Source organism: Thermobia domestica, unplaced genomic scaffold (assembly GCF_964235325.1).
Source record: "Thermobia domestica unplaced genomic scaffold, izTheDome1.hap1.1 HAP1_SCAFFOLD_1851, whole genome shotgun sequence".
Lineage (NCBI taxonomy): Eukaryota > Metazoa > Arthropoda > Insecta > Zygentoma > Lepismatidae > Thermobia > Thermobia domestica.
Window position 1 is genome coordinate 13,990 of NW_027657559.1, and position 4,707 is coordinate 18,696.

At 40.3% G+C, this 4,707-nt stretch overlaps 1 non-coding gene across 1 annotated transcript; it reads right to left on the reverse strand.

Moving 5' to 3' along the window:
- Positions 1 to 4,188: 4,188 nt before the first annotated feature.
- Positions 4,189 to 4,307, reverse strand: LOC145678088 (5S ribosomal RNA). The gene has a single exon (XR_014130213.1). It is a non-coding gene; the product is annotated as a 5S ribosomal RNA (ribosomal RNA).
- Between the last annotated feature and the right edge of the window lie 400 nt (positions 4,308 to 4,707).

Below are 4,707 nucleotides of genomic sequence, written 5' to 3' on the forward strand. Positions count from 1 at the left end.
GTTTAACGTTTGCATTCAACAGCAGCGACCTCTGAGAAAATATTACTTTTGCTACCTTGGAAGAAGTACATATTTCGCCTGCGAGTTCTATGAGATTAATAACGTTGAGAAGGGCAAACAGTGGTTGAATCGAAGTTAACTTATGCAACATATGGCAAAATCGAATCCTTGACCACATAAAACGAAGATAATCAATCGGTAAACATAGGGGAAAACTAAAGAATATACTTGAAAGATAGGATGATATACGAAACGAGAGGAAAACGAAGGTAGATGTATTAACTATGCAACATACGGCGTGAGAATTTAAAAAAAAAAGATAACAAGTATGGACAAGATCCTTGTTAGGATAACAGCATCTCTAAGTAGTGTATTGGTCCTAAAAAGGACCGTTTTTGAACTCAGTGCCAGAACTTCAAACTTAAGCACGTTCCCCACGGATGCGGCGAGCAAGCTGAATGTCCTTAGGCATGATTGTGACTCTCTTTGCGTGAATAGCACACAAGTTGGTGTCTTCGAAAAGCCCTACAAGGTAAGCTTCACTTGCCTCCTGTAAAGCCATGACAGCTGAGCTTTGGAAGCGAAGATCTGTCTTGAAATCTTGTGCAATTTCTCGGACGAGTCGTTGGAAGGGCAGCTTGCGGATGAGCAATTCAGTGCTCTTCTGGTAACGACGAATTTCTCGGAGAGCCACAGTACCAGGCCTGTAACGATGGGGCTTTTTCACTCCACCGGTAGCTGGAGCACTCTTTCTTGCAGCTTTGGTGGCAAGCTGCTTTCGAGGAGCTTTGCCTCCAGTAGATTTCCTAGCTGTCTGCTTGGTACGTGCCATTGCAACTGTCACGACTTGTTTCAAATAATTGCGCGCTGAATGAAGTCAAGTTATATAAAGAGCAAAACCGTTAAATCAAGCTATTTCTCATTGGATAAAGTCAGTCGAAAAGGACAGTTCTCATTGGCTTAGACACGTTTTGTGTTTTTCCTCCGTGCTTTCCCTGCATGATCGAAGGAACAAAACCACGAGTCTTGGGCTGCTTGGGCTTGTATTTCTCGTGTGTGGTGAGCGAAGCAGTAACATATCGAAATGACAGGACGTGGAAAAGGAGGCAAGGGTCTTGGCAAAGGAGGTGCCAAGCGCCACCGTAAAGTTCTTCGTGACAACATCCAGGGTATCACCAAACCCGCTATTAGGCGTCTTGCTCGCCGTGGTGGTGTGAAGCGTATCTCTGGTCTCATTTATGAAGAGACCCGAGGAGTATTGAAAGTATTCCTGGAGAACGTAATCAGAGATGCTGTTACATACACAGAACACGCCAAGAGGAAGACAGTGACAGCTATGGATGTTGTGTATGCCTTGAAGAGGCAAGGAAGAACCCTGTACGGTTTCGGAGGTTAAGTTGGGGTTCCTCCTATTTTGGATATAAAATTGGCATAAACGGCTCTTTTCAGAGCCAACAAATTTATATAAAGGGAAAGATTTACTTTGTGCGATTTTCTGTTAGATTATAAGAATTCGTGTAACTACATTAAAGCCTTTTGATGCACACAAAATTACAGACGTAGAGAGATTAATTTGAGAAAATCATACGTTTTTTTTTACATTATGTACGTTCATGTATACGTATTCATATGTAGCAGTATTAATGCTGGAGAAGGGGTTCTGGTTGGAAATTGGCGATTTGTTGGAAGTAGCGAGCATGAGAGATGCGAAACGCAAGTCGGAATTTCTGTTCTGACAGTAGGATGTACGTATAGAGGCTTATACAACTTCTATACTGTGCTGTGAGGGGCGAATAATGCGTTAGAAACCTGAATCTTGTCCTTTATCTTGTTTACGTGGTCTTGGGTTCGATTTTTTTCTTTTGCGGTAGTGTCTATTGTGATTTACATGTAAATTAATGACACTTCGTAGCGGGTTAGTAAAATAAAGAGTAATACAAATATGAGATGTAGGTTAATGCATTGTATACTTCACATTATTTACTAAAGAAAGGCAGTAGTTACAAGAAACCTAGGCTCGCTCGTTGGGCACAGTAGCAAATGAGTTCTGAGATCAGAGAATAAGAGTAGTTGCGTATTACAAACCATATACATATAACACATATCACACAAATATGAATATCGACCTTGCAAAGAATAAATCGTACTTAAGTGTGCATTTAATGTCATTACTATGTTGCAAAAGAAATTTAGGAAAGTTTTTTGATCCGCTCTGTTCATGATGTCATTGGGGCATAGTAATGAACAATAATAAATGTCGAGAACATATTGAACAGAGTAATTTCAGCCAAGCCAACGCAAGAGAGAAACATGAGTGCTTTAAGAATGTTGGAAATTCCTTTGTCTAGCATGAAGTACATGAGAATATGTGGTATGAGGTTTTCTTCCATTGCTGAGAATCTGGGCTCGACTGTCCTGTCCTCTGGGTAATATGAGCCCGATGTACGCAAATATCAAAAAAATGTAGCTAGCGACAATACAAAAGGTAATGATCTTATAATTAATAATGTAGTGGGAACTAAGCACATCGCTGTTTGGAGTATTCTAAAGATAGTGTGACTTCCTATGGGCTTCAATTACGATCGACGACTACACATACTAATTAATCGAATAGCAGCGAGAATTTCGAATGACACTAAGCAACTATCTCAGACACTTTTGATGAGTCTGTATATCGAAAACAATTCATTTCAATCGTAAATCTCCTCTATAAAGGGGTTTGTGGCCCTCATAAGGGCCGATTTGTATGAGATATAGGTCTTACATTTATGCCTTCTTCTCAGTTTTCTTGGGCAGAAGTACAGCTTGAATGTTGGGCAAAACACCACCCTGAGCGATTGTAACTCCAGACAACAACTTGTTTAATTCCTCGTCGTTACGGATAGCTAACTGCAGATGACGTGGAATAATCCTAGTCTTCTTGTTGTCACGAGCAGCGTTGCCTGCCAACTCAAGAACTTCAGCTGCCAGGTATTCCATGACTGCAGCCAAATACACGGGAGCGCCAGCACCAACTCGTTCGGCATAGTTACCCTTTCGCAAAAGACGATGGATTCTGCCTACTGGGAATTGAAGGCCAGCCCTGCTGGAGCGGGACTTGCTCTTTCCCTTGACTTTTCCACCTTTGCCGCGACCAGACATTGTTCAATATTCTTTCGTAATAAGATGAGAGGAAAAATTGCGGCCTCCCATGAATCAAGTCAGTTTTGTTACTACTTCAAGCGTGCACCCGAGTGCATCAAATGAAAAGCAAGGCAGTTGGCGCGAATTGAAACACGTACTGTAATTTAAATGAAGTCGATAAATCGGCGGACACATCTAATTTTGCTGAACGAGTGAGTCATCATGCCACCAAAAACTAGCGGAAAGGCTGCAAAGAAGGCTGGTAAAGCCCAAAAGAATATCTCCAAGGGAGATAAGAAGAAGAAGAGGAGGAGGAAGGAGAGCTATGCCATTTACATCTACAAAGTTTTGAAGCAAGTGCATCCTGACACTGGCATATCTAGCAAAGCTATGAGTATCATGAACAGCTTTGTTAATGACATCTTCGAGCGTATTGCTGCTGAAGCTTCTCGTTTGGCCCATTACAATAAGCGGTCAACTATCACCAGCCGGGAAATCCAAACAGCTGTGCGCCTTCTTTTGCCTGGTGAACTTGCCAAGCACGCTGTAAGTGAGGGTACGAAGGCTGTTACCAAGTACACAAGCTCTAAGTAAAAATCTTCTTCAAGATTTTTCATTTCAAACGGTCCTTGTCAGGACCAACACATTATTCGAAAGAGTTAAATCACGAAATTTGCTTCATTCTGTTATGTAGAAACACCTTGAAATCCAATTTCTATATGCTGTTAGTAAAAAAGTAAAGCACATAGCGGAGATGTGTCGTGCTTGTATACGAAAGGCATTTACTCGCCGGAGATCTACACTTAGTCATAATAATTTACTTTTAAAAAGTGGTAATACATTCCGTGTTAAGTATAGTAGTAGGTGCACACGGATCGGAAATCAGGTTATTTTAATGTGCCGTGCAAATAAACAGGCTGTTAGTGTAAGAAATAGTGGGTATAACGCTTAGAATATCGATTAATCGCTATGAAATAATGTTGATAAATTATCTCTTGAAAGTACTATAAAATTAATGTTTCTAGTATTTTCGTACTTGAAGGATAATGAAATTTGAAAAAGAGATGCCAACAGCACCTGGTGTTCCCAGGCGGTCACCCATCCAAGTACTGACCAGGCCCGATGCTGCTTGACTTCGGTGATCGGACGAGAACCGGTATATTCAGCATGGTATGGCCGTTGGCAACTACCTTTTCTTCAATGTCCTGTTAAGGAAGTATGTTTTAAGTAAGAATTGACATTATTAACTATAAAGGCAAGCATATTAACGTCGTTAACATTACTTGGAATATACTAATATTCGAATAAATATTTGAATGTTCGAATGATGAGTGATTCGGATGTTCATAGTGCCACTATGTCCTATCGAGTTTACTATCACGAACCACGTATGAAATTGTATATAAATAAATAAAAATAAATCCTTTATTAAGTATTGATTACAGGAAAAAGGCAAACTTACATTCTTTAATGTACACAATGAAATGTATGAAAGATATTTTTAAGATATGTTTCACTTACCCTTTATAACGCAAGGTAGTTTTCAGTGTAGCATCCTCTTCAGCTGCGAGATAACGTAAGGCA